Source organism: Taeniopygia guttata, chromosome 2 (assembly GCF_048771995.1).
Source record: "Taeniopygia guttata chromosome 2, bTaeGut7.mat, whole genome shotgun sequence".
NCBI lineage: Eukaryota > Metazoa > Chordata > Aves > Passeriformes > Estrildidae > Taeniopygia > Taeniopygia guttata.
In genome coordinates this window covers 69,710,688-69,723,840 of record NC_133026.1, presented here as the reverse complement: position 1 = coordinate 69,723,840, position 13,153 = coordinate 69,710,688, and positions in this window count along the sequence as shown.

The window sequence follows — 13,153 nt, the reverse complement described above, 5'->3', positions numbered from 1 at the left end:
TAGCCTTCTTGAACTGCAAATGACAAGGCCAGAGCAGAGGTATGCTGCTGAAGAATACATTCCTTGCAACCTTTCTGCTGCCTATTTTGATCCAAAGAAAATAAAGTAGATGAAATACTTGCCATTAAGGTGGAAAAAATAAAAAAAAAAGGCATGGCTTTTGAAATAACATGATGATAACAGATATTCATCAAAGATCAAAGAAGAGCGTGCTTAAGGATCAGAGGTGTAAATTGAGACATGAAAGTAGGCCCTCTTTCTTCGTCCTGTTTGCAAGAAGAAAACTCATTGTACAATTGCATCACTCCAATTCACAGTGTACTTTTATTTAAGGTGATTCATAAATGCTTTGAACTCTCTCTGATAGCTTTGTTGAGAAGAACTTTTATTACTGGGAAGTGTTTTATGGAGGATGTTATTTACTTAGGAGTGAAAATCTGTTGCCTAAAGTTGTATGGTATTATTTCCTTCCAGACTATATATTCACTTGCATTTTACTTCAACACTCAGGGCTGTTATGAAATGCCAACACATTTCTAGCTCATTTAATAAAATAAGTAAGATGGAATCCATTTGCATATATATATTTATATTGATTCAGATATTAATCACTTATATGTAAATGTTTGGTTTGGGAGGGCAGGAACACCTCACCAGTGATTTTAGTAAGAAAATGTGATAATGCTTTCTAACCTGTATCCACTTTGGTGGCTCTTTAAGTTTAAACTTGTTCCCTAAGAGTAACACCAGTTCAAAAAGCTCTGCTAAAAATAATAATAAGAAAGAAAGTTGGAAAACACATTGTTTGCATTTACTTAAAAGGAAAATTGCACCTCTTATTCAATCCTTTAAGATTTAGTAGACTTTTTTTGTTTTTGTTTTTAACAGCTTCATATAATAAGAGCTTTTAGTTAATTTTTAAAAACGTTTTGGCAAGCCTTTTTTGCAAAGTGAAAAGCCACAGGGTTGAAGAGGAATTACCGGTCTGCTGCATATGTAGCAGCAGATTGCATATGCATGAGCTGCAGCTGCGTGAAGGCCACCCCGGGAAGGGGAGCCCAAGAGAAGAGCCAGCAGAGGGGAGCTAGCAGTGCCTGCAGCCAGCTCTCTGACAGGGCCTGTCCTTCCTCCCTGCAGGAGGGTCAGGGAAGCAGGGTCCCACTTCTTTGGATAACTGCACTTTTTGAACGTGTTCCTCTCTGCCTCTTAAGTTCCCTCCCAGCCATCTGTGTTCTCCTTCCTGCTTGCCTGCACCTTCCCCTGCCTTCTGCAACCTTATCACCACCACCCGTGTAACGTTCAGCTCATCTTTTCCTGCCATCTCTATGAAAGAGCCAACAGCTGCAAGCAGGCAGTTCAGCAGAAGCCCACATAGTACCAAGAATGAAGTAATACTTGTGCCCACTTCCACAGCATCATGATGTCACCCAGATTTTAGCATCACTGATAAGAGGGAGCTACAAAACCACTGTGCATTGAATTAAATGTGGGTTATTTTAAAGACCTTCAAGTGGGATGTTGTATACTATTACATTTGGTGTATGACTGTCTTCTTGTGTTATGAAACATGTTGCTTGTACTTACTCCTCCTGGAAAGGAAGCATAAGGTATTCCCTGTGCACACAGGAAAAGGGGGTTTTGTAAAATGTAGATCGTAGCATTTCTGACTCGGTTTTTGCAAGGTCATTTCTTGAGTGATATATTTAAGATAATTAAACTAAAGGGGGGAAAAAAGAAAAATATCTTGCATACTATTTAGTTGTGAAAATGGTCCTTTCTTTCTTTTGCAAGCTCTGGGTTATTAACAAGTGACTATTGACAGCATCTGACTCTAAGTAAAGAAAATTCCTCAGGCAAGCCACAGGCAGTTGGGGTCATCCATGTACAAGATAGTCTGGCAGAGGTAGACAAAGAGTGGTCTATCATTTCTAGCCTTAGAGAGTGTTTAGTATTTGTTATCATAAAATTGTCTTTGTACTCAAAAAATACATCACCCTCAATTAGGCCCCACAGTCTTTAGGCATAATGGATTAATTCCTGTCAAACACTTTTTATTTAACTTTTCTGATTTTATGTTTCTGATGCACAGATCAAAAAAGCTAGACCAGGTTCTGGTGGGAAGAGGCAAAATACATTTAAATCTAAAATGAATGAGAGAAAAAAGTAATTTTTTCTTTTCCCTTTTGTGCTCTGGATAAATAGAAGTCTGGCTTTCATCCTTGTTCCTTCCATATAATTGTTCTTAATGATGGTGCTGGTGTGACAAGTAGTAAGTAGATTTTGGTTTTTTAAACTTTTCTGAATAGATTGCTCAAATTATACCACTCTGTACTTGCCAGGGTCTCTTCTATAATCTCTGAGACCTATCTTGCTTAGGCTGTTTGTACAGAATAAGTTCATTAGTTTGATATTAAACATGAATATTTATTTTAAAATAATTATTTTTTCAATTTTTTTTTCTATAAGAATTGTACCTTTTTGAACAGAATGTCAGAAGAAGGTGGTGGAATTCTACACTACCCTATGTAGTCCTGATCTAGCTGTCACACACAAGAGGTGTATGCAGGAGTTATCTCAATGTGCAGGTGTGCTTGAGTGAGGCATGATGTCTGAATTTGCATAGCTCTGTAGAGTTTGTATTTAAGTTGGAATTAGCTGCTATGAGAAATAAATTGTCTGTATGGAACCTCAGGAAACTGGAATATTATACACTACAAAAATCAGGCATTTTCTATGTATTTTCCTAAATTTTAATCATGAGCTCCTGTGTTTCCACCAATATCACAAAGTCGGGTGTCTTACCTAAATATCAGAAATTACTGAAAAAACCCTGAACTGTTGAATTTTGCTTTATAAAATAATTGTGTTATTTAAATTGTATAAGAGTATGCTAGTGTATAGTATTTTGTGGATTATAAATGTAGCAGTTGAAAAACATGACAAATATTGCATTTCTGCTAATTAAAGCTCTTCCACAGAAAGATTACCCGCTAAACGTTTGTTTGGTTTTTTTGGGACTGACTTTGAAATTGGAGGTGGAAATACCACTACATTCAGGAAGACTGTGCACATCCAAATAGTCTGTTGTTACTCTCATTTAATTTAGTTTTTTGTGGTTTTTTTTTTTTTTAATCTTTATTTTAATGTCTGGGTGATGAACAATCCAGGATGGTAGTGACTTACACAAATCAGTAGTCTGCTCAGAAATATTCATGTAAAAATACCTGAGCTAACAGTATATGAGCCATCTCAGGTACCAGAAACAATAATAGCTTTCTAGGTTCTCACCCTTGTTTAATGCATCCCATCAGCAGTGATTCTAGGGTGGCTCCAGTTCTCCAAGGTATTTGCACAGCAGCTGGGAATGGGCTGTAGTGCTGCCTGCCTCTTGTCCTGCTGCTCCCCTGTGCACAAATCTTCTCCCCACTCCATCGTGGGTGAAGGCTTCACCCAGTAAGCAGCAGCAGGCTTTTGGCTCCTTTGAATACCTTCACCAACCCACAGCTTCTCGTGTCTTGAACTTTCTCTCCCTGTTCTCAGCCTCTAGTACAATTTCTGCACTAATTTAATATTAATCCCACAAAGGAAATTTAAACAGCCTTGACCTAGAGCACAGTTCTCATTCCACCCAGCTTTGCAAAAAATTACCTATGGGTAGTTTATTGATTTCGTCTTCAGAATCACACACAGCAAGTAAGAAGAAAAACTGGCCACCTACTGATGAAGATAAAAATCATGCATCATTTAAATTTTCTCAAGTAATCTATTTCTGGTTTTCTTTTTTCTTATCCTAGAAATATATTGCCATCTTTACTGCTATAAATGGAAGAAGTTCTGATGTTCTTACATAGATATATGCTGATGTATTTTGTAATTTATATGCTTCATATCTATATTCAGTAACAGAGGTTTGAAAATGCCTGCTGCTGTACATCAGCAGCTTGAAGCTGCTTCTCAGAAAAGCTTGACGTGTTATGCCAAAATTACTGCAAACTAGGGGAGCAGAAGTGGTGTCTGACTGCTCTTTGGATTGTTCACAGAGTTCTAAGCAAATCCAGCTGCGAAAGGATATCTGACACTCAACTATCTCACAGCCATGGTAAGACTTCAACTCAGACATTTGATGGCATTTACTTTTTTTTCCCCTCCTGCAATTGTTCTTCTTTTGGACCACAGGGCAACAGCACTATATTAAGCAGTGACAGGGGCAGTGGAATCTGTTGTTTAATGAGGGCTGTAATATTCATGCTAGCTGCTGTGATATGCCATTACTTAAATGAGGGACTTGTATAGCTGATACTGTCATTTGAAACAAAGACAAATTATAGCACAGGTACATTTTCAGCAGTATGGTTGAGCAGTTTTTGAAGGTTTAGTTAATAGAGGAGAGGACAGTATGTAGCTGGAGTAAAAAAATTATTCAGCTGGAGTAAAAAAAGGTTCTGTATTCAGGACACTCATTTATCATTAATCATTCCTTATTTATCATTCTGCTTTTTGATTCTTCAAATTGACTTGTGACTGCTAGGTCTTGTTGCACATTTGGCAAGTCTACTCAGGGCTGGTAATCCTTCAAGACACCTCTCTGGCAACATCTTCCCATGAAAAAGCAGGAAATCATCCTGCTGGTTTGGTCTGTGGTACCCCCCGTCCTGCTCCCTGAGTGATGGCACTGCTCTGCTGGAGAAGAGCAGGTGGTGCCTGGTCAATTTTAAGACATCTATATTTTTAGAAGGTTTGATTAAAAATACATAATTTTCCTTAAAATGACAAACTGATGATTTTTGACATTCTTCTCAAAGAAAAGCAGCTGCTGTCTTCTCCTAAGCTTTGAACATAAGCCTTTGAAATCTCCCTGTCTGGCATCCTCTGAACACCAGGCAATTTTAAATATCTCATCAACCAGGCCCTGCCTGTGCTCCCTGGGCCTGCTCAGGTCTGCTGTTGTCCCTGAGGAGATGCTCACCCCAGCACTGGTGTGTGGAGGGGGACAGCAGCTCTGGATGAGATGCCTTCTGCTTTCTGGGGGGTGACAGAATTTTTGCACACCTTGGTCCCTGCAGCAGCTCCGTGCTGCTCTTCACAGCCACCCTCTTGTGCTCAGCATTTTAACACCTATTCATAAGTAGGCAAGGCAGCATCAGAACACCACATGTGCAATGAGCTTCCTCTTCTTGCATGGTATTTCTAGCCAGAAAATAAGGGATAACCATCATCACCATCAACACCACCATCTGTTACTCAGGAGCTGTTTGTGACTCTCCCAAGTTGTTGGTAGGTTAAGCTGTAGTTTTGTTCAAAACTGTAGGATTTCCTGCAAGACCTTTGCAGTCCTAAAGGCAATTTCACTACAGAGCACTATTTCCTTTCTCCATCAGAAACAAACACATTTACATGACTTATTCTGTCCAGACTGGTGAGATACAGTCTCATTTATCTGATTTACTCCTTCTCTCTTTAAAAGAAGGAAAACACCAGGGCAAACTTTGCACAAACTTTGCACACACTTTAGAAAAACAAATCCACTGCATACCAATTTTTCCTTATTATTGCATCTATTATTTACCAAAGGGAAAAAAAAACAAAACACCCCACCAACAACAGTTACTCTGCATATATCACAGTGACTAGTAGAAAGCATGTGATTCTTATGGTAAGCAGCAATTTACAGATGGCCAGGTGCAAACAACATATCTAATCTTATCATGAATTTGCTTTATTCACAGCTGCAACAGTTGGTGTCAGTTAATAGGTTACCAAACATGAAGTATATTTATTTCCTTTTATCCTGCTTTGGGGCCACAGAAATGATTTGTAAACTGTCCTAGATCTTGAATTTACATCTAATTTTTTTGTGTGTGGCTTTTTTGTTATTCAGTTAGTGCTACTTTGGAAGAAAATGACAATGTCTTTCAGAGAACCCATTTTATTTTCATTTTATCCATTTCTTTTTCTAGGGATTTAGAAACTCTAAAGTAGTGTGCTCTCTGGTCTTCTAATTTACAGTAAAACAGAGAGTTTTTTCAAGCATAATTTTTTCTTTTATTCAGACTGATCTGTCATTGATAAGGACTCATTTTTGCCTGCTTAGTTCCATCAAGTCATGTGATGGATTCACTACCAGCCTTTTCAAATAATCAAACACAATCTTTATAAGCTGAATTTTAAATGCTGGTCATAAAAAAAGTATGCTTTAAATTCTCTTCTTAGCTCCAAGGCTCACACTGTGGACAGCAGGATGTGTAGACATATCAGTGGAGACACAGTAGTAGACCAACCAAATAAACCATGCAACCTAGAAAGCTTTCCATATTCTGGTAAAAAAATAAGATGCTGTTTAAAATGAGTGTATATGATCCTTACTAATGAGTAATTTCCAGTTTTTGTAATGTGTGACAGTCTTGGTTGTGTTATTTTGGGGTTTCTGCCCTCACTTACATTGAGACCATTTTGTGTTAGATAAAGAGTGATAAAATAAATAATGCCTTGATACTTCTATATGTTTTACTTAAATCTTCAAATCTCCTCCCCAACAAAAGGAGTTTTAATAGTAGAGAGCACAACTATTAACACATTTCCATGTGAGTAAGTCTGGTGTTCTTGAAAGTAATGAAGTTGCACATGTAAACGAGTTTAAAAAAAAGACAAAAAGAAAATAATTTTGGATTTTGATCCTGAAGGTGATTTTAAAATGCACGGCCAGCAGCATCTTATCGCTGGCTTAGAGCACAGTTAAATGTATGAATTTAAGGCACGTAAAGAAATAAATATTCAGGAATAATATAAGGGAATAATATTCAGATTAGCCCCTTTCTCTGCACACATTGTTTTTAGGTGGATTGGAATTCCCTCTCATTATTTATTCTGAATTATGTTTTCACTTTTAAATGCATTTTTATTGTTCTGCTTCTTAATCCTAGCATTATATTTTCACTGCTGTATACAACACTAAAAATAAGATCTTTGCTAAAAGTGCCTATTTTTTCATAGATTCTTAAAACAAACCCCCAGTTTTTCATAGATTGAGCATCTAAGATGAAGGTTTTAAAGCATTTTGTAATTTGAGATAAATAATGATTGGGTGCATGCAAAGATTTTGCACAAACTGACCTTTTTTCACCACTGGCCTGTCTTTGAAGGCTCTGGTGTTCATCTTCCTTATTGCTCATCACATTACTGTAGAAGAGAAGACTTCTCCAGATAAGGCTAAAATCTCCCCAGATATATCTACATCAGTTACTCTGTTACTGGGATTGGAGACAGAATAATCTAGACTGAAAAATAGATTGTAACAATGCATGAATCTACAGTTAAGGAAATAGGGCAATAATAGCAATTTTTTAGCTTCCAGTTTAAGCACCTCCAGTTATTGGAAGGTAAAGCTACTGCATTATCTGATTTAGTTGTCAAATCTGTACTTAAATTTCACAGACTGACTATTTGAATAGTTGACTGCTTATGCTTGGTCACAGATGTTGCTTCCAGTCCAAAGCAGAAGATAGTAACATGTGTATGCACATCCAGCTGCTGGGATGCCATGGCCACCACGCTGAGTTCCACTCCCTGTCTGCATGCAGGGTGGGGACAGGGGTGCATGTGACCTCACACCAACACTGGGGGGCTTGAATTTTCTCCTTTTTCACTTCTCTCCAACACTGAGACTCGCTCTTACCAGCAGCAAGGTCTATAACATGCTTTCCTTATCTCTGGCCCATCCTTCTTTCCAGAGTCTGTCAATGTGATTTCAGTGTTTTACTGCCGAGCAAACCAAAGAAGAAAGGCAGAGGAGCAGTGTCTCATTTTGATGCTGTGGCAGGAGGATGTTAAGCAAATGCTGTTCTCTGCCCAGGTCAGTCCACAGAGCTGGACACCCTGGAGAGATGCTCAGGGCATCAGAGGTTCCCATCAGCCTTACACTGAAAGGAAAACCAACTGCAAAAGTGCAGGAGCAATACCACTCCCAGGCAGCCTGGTCCCCAGGGAGATCCACCTCTTCTCTGGAAGCTGGGGCAAGATACTGGAGTCTCCCAGTTCTCATGGCATCTTTTTGCTGACCAAGGCTTGCATCTCAGCAGCTTAAACACTTGGGTCATGTTTTCATGTTTTTTTTTTCTTTTTCTTCCAAAGCAAAGGGAGTGAGAATGTTTTGGCTGTTTGCCAAGGAAATACTGTGGCTCAGGTGTCATCAAAGGTCTCTAGGTATCAGGATTCTGCATACTTCCTTATTATATTACTATTTTTGACTGCAGCCCTGTGTAATCCACTGAAGTAAAAAGTAATCTACTGAAGTAAGGTTTATTCTTAGGAAGTGCAGGGTTTGTATCATTTTCTTTAGAACACAGGTGAGTGCACAGCTGAAATGGGTGCCATGTTGGAGAGAAATGCTTCTCTGTGCCTCCCTGTGACAGTCCCAAGTGCAGCACAAACCACCAGGTGCTGAAGTGCTCATCACCTTCTTTGTGTCTGTATATTCTTTTACTTCTGGGCAACTTCCCAGTGTGGGACACAACTTCATAGGACTGCCTAATCTGGTGTGTCCTCTAAGGGAGTGTTTTATTTTGTGTTTTCCTTTTCTAGTGCAAAGCATAGTCTGACTCCTAATATCATGCAGTCAGTCCTCAAGGCCCATATACCATTGCAGAAGCAGCAGTAACCCTGAACTGACCTGGCTCTCCTGTGCCATGAAAGTTTTGGATTTTGCCCTTTGATTGTAGGTACATAAAGTTGTTTTCATAAAGTTGTTTTGGCCCTGGGAGTTCATTGGTTCAGAACCTGCATTACTTTACCCTGCCAGGGTCAAGCCTTTCTCCCTGCAGGTAGATTAGGGAAGGAATGCTCTGCTCCCAAGATGACTTCTCAAGTCAGTCTGAGGGCTTTCTGTGAATTTGCTAGTTTAGAACTTGAAATGATACTGGATTCATTTTGCTTTTAAATGAATAAACACACAATTATTTTAATAATGGCACTTTACTCACCCAAGTAGTCATTATTTCTGACAGTCTACAGGTGAGCATATATAACTCACAATTATGCTACTAAAATGATGTTCTGTCAGATTTCAGAGCAATAAAACACAACTGACTTTTTCTTACCCTCACAGAATATTATTTTTTATTATACTTTCAAAGTACAGAATTTTAGATTTTAGAAGTAATCTTCTGTCTCTTGGCTTAGGGAATAGATTTATGAGAGGGGGTAAGGAATGCATTTTTTCCTTCCTAAATGTATTAAGTTACACCTTGATTTCAAGCCTTAAAAAGACTGTTACCAGTCTCAGATACTGCCTCTGCAGCAAGTGGGCATAAATTTAAGCATTAGCCTCAGCTAAGGGAAGTGAGTGCTGTTAGTTGAAGGATGCAGGAACTTCCCTTTCCATTCATAGCAAACCAGCTTGAGAGAGGCAGTTCCTGCACTGTGCAGCGCCCTTTGTTGCCCACAGCAGCATGTAGGAGAAAATGTGGCTCTTTGTGGTGTTTAAACTCTAACAAAACTCACAGGTATCCCACAGCATGGACCCTTCTGTTTGTGCCCAAGACTCAAGATTTCATATTGTCAGACAAAGTCCTCTGCTGGATATAAACTCAGGCAGGGAAAGATAGAATCATCCAGTGGAGCCAGGAATTGACCTTCAATTTGGACACAGATCTAAATGCATGAGACACAGAAGGGACAGATGATACCACTGGTACCTTTGGTGCTCCCAGTAATAATTGAGTTTTAGAAAGAAATTAGATCAAGGTGATAAAGAGAAATGTCTTTGATCCTCATCAGTCCAGGCAATATAATGTACAGATGGTAGATGGAATTAACACAGTTTTGGCTCTACAAAAGGCATCTTCTTGAAGGCTGCATTAGATAAAACAGAAAATTCTCTAGGAAAGCAAAAAGAAGGATTAACAGGTCAGTAAAGTATTTGATACAGGGCTTCACAGGAAATAATTAATTTAACTGGAGAAGATTGAGGAAATTTTATTTGTGAGGTTAGTGAGGCATGGGGGCAGGGAGATCAACTCTGGGGGCTGCTGAAAAGGGAAGGTTTGAGCTGGAGGGAAGCTCATCATGAAGTCAACAAGGATTGGTCCTGACATTGTTTTCATTTAGTATTTTCATTAATGATTTGGAAGCACATTAAGGAAACTTCCTTATAACTCAAAGAGGCATTGCTATTAGAGAGCAGGACTGGGATAACTCACAAGAAGAACTGGGTCACCATATGAATGGGGCAGGAGAAAAGGGCTACAAAAGTACAAAGTGTGAGTCCAAGCTGGTAGAGGTCACCAGCAATCATTATTACTGTGGGATAAGTGTTCAGTGCTTATAAATGATAAAGGCAGATGGAACATTCTGCATATACAGGTCTGTCACAGCAGGTTAATATCTGTAAAGGCACAGCAGCCACAGAAAGCCATAAATGTAATTATTTTATAAATCATAATGATTTTGAGATCAATCTTATTTTTTAGCAGAGGTTTTGCAAAATATTAGTACTGTTATACAGAGCCCTGGTAAGACACCAGTGAGAAACCTGAGACACTAGTCCTTCATTTTTCAGAAAATATTAATTCAGATTAGTATAGACTTAATAGTCGCTCCCCAAGATAGTAGAAATATCTGATGGGTGTATGGAGGCTAAAAAAGATTGGCTCCTTTAATTTGGCGGTCTAGAGGCAGGGAGGGGATTGGACCTCTACTTCTTAAAATAAACAAAGCAAATAGGGTAAACAGCTCTAGAAGAGTTAAGCTAAGAATGGGGTTATCAGATGTTTAAATGTCTATAAAACAGCTATGAGCAAGTTGAGAAGTAATTATTAAATACAGAGTTCCATATAATGAAATTATGTGATGAGAGCAGGACTATTTAAAATGCAATTTAAAATGTTGGCCCAGAAGTCTGTAAGATATAATATATTACTAATGCATTTCTTTAATTTTAACCTTAATCTTGCATTCTGTAAAAACACTTCTTGTATTTACTTAATATATACATTTTTATTATATAAGAAAATAGATTTTCTCCTGACAAGTAGTGTGGCATTCTTTTTGGCATTGCAGCAGCCTTCAATGGTCACAAAGTGCAAGTACAAGGAAATACTGTAGCCTCAGACTATATAATGTTTTGTTGGAATGATATGTGCGTTGGCCATCCACATACCCAGAAATGCAAGGTGATGGAGCTCCATCAGTCACTCTAGGGACGGAACAAGCAGAGCCTGTGGGCAGCTCCTTATTTTCCAAAACACTGAATACTAGACCTTAAACCCCAAACACATGAGCTTTGATATTTCAAACATTCATTATTTCATCATATTATTTCACAGTGCTGCAGCTCTTTGGGCTCTCCGATTTTCAGTCCATACTTCAAAGAAGCTTCTCAAGAGAGCTGCTTGTAAAATGTGGTGGTGCTCCTAATGAGGACATGTTTTTTCTTGGTCACAGTATCAAAATGGACTCAACTACAACTTCTCAGTAAAATACCAGCGTGAACTAGATGTGTGCCATCAAACAATTCAGTCTAAGCAATAATATTGCAATAATAAAGTTAAGACAGTACCTCACAGCAGGAAAGGCATTGTTAATTCATAAGGATTGGATTCACTTAATATTAAACTGATTAAGACTAATTTTATTCTATCTTTCAGAAGATAGAATATTTTTTAAATGCATTATGACTAATTTAATGATATGGTAAATATACATAACTTTGTTCATGCTGTTATAGATGCACACTGTATTTTGAACCTAGAATTTCAGTCTCTAACGCAACACATTCGACTGCTTAAACTTATAACTAAATAAATAACAACCACATAGCGACTCACCAGCTCAAAAGTTGCTCACAGACCACGGAACTAAGAAGATCAAACAGGAAAACAAATAAAAACTGTTCACCTTAGTGAACTTTCAGGAAAATGGTTAACAGAGATCAGAGAAACCCTTTTACAGGAAAGTGTTTTAAGTAATTTTAAGCCTATAGTTAAAATAAGGCTTCTGTTACTTTTGAAGCCATTTAGTTCAGTTTTTAAACTATGCCAGAAAGGAATGAGGGGATAAATTTGAGGCAAATGTTAATTGCATCTAATAGCTCAACTAGAAGAACTGGTTGAGCTTCATTTGCTGATTTTTCTTTTTAAATCATTAATTACTTTATTGTTTAGCATAACAGTACTTTATAGTTCCAGATAAGATCAGAGATGCACTGCATTTTGTGTTAAGTCAAAGACATACAGAAACATGATTCCCATCCTCAGAGTGCAGAGCAAAGGGAATACAGCACATCAAATCCTGGCCCTATTAAGTCAATGGGAAAATACAACCACTATTATTCTTTATGACTTTCAAAACAGAATGGCACATTTTTATTTCCCCTGAAATAGATTTAAATTCTGTTTTATTTTTGATCAAGCTATATTTGATTTGCAGATAGAAGGAGGAATGACTAATTTTCAGGGGCTATATAAAACTACAGACACATTAAATAGAGCAAAATTGAAAATGTAAAGTGAAGAAGCCTGTAAACTCTGAGTGACTGTAATGCATCTTCGCAAGGCTGCTAAGTGATGTGTGCTTACCATGTGCTTAATATAATTGCTTTAGAGTTTCTCTGAGTGGGTGAGAGTCCATCAGGCACAGTTTTCTGCTTTTGGAAAGAGGAATGTTGCTGAAAAACAAAGCATGAGAAAGTGGGTGAGTCTAGGGTGGTATTTCCACAGACACATCCCTCTAGATCTAGCAATTTGCTTGTCCTACATGCATAGCAGTGAGTTTGCCTGCCTGCATGTGTGTCTTAGTACAAAATGAGGTGTGTAAGTGTGGTTTACCCCTGCTTAAAAAAGGAGGAAAGTTCCTGGGTGAAGGATGAAAGAGAGGTCATTGTGTGTAGGGTCTTTATCTGCACAGGAGCCTCCTGTGTTCCAGGTGCTCAAGCCTGAACCTGTTGGCAGGTGTGCCCACATGTCTTACCCATTAACTGTGTTTGAGATGGGCCTGTCAAAAATCCCATACATGTATGGAAGATGTTCTTCTAGATGTTACCTTTGGGTGCACTAGCACAAAAGAAGTGTTTATTCTTTTATACAGGAGCTTACTAATTCTGAGTGACAATACTTTATTGTACAAGCAACTTCACAGCTTTGGAAGAGTGAGCTATGCCAAG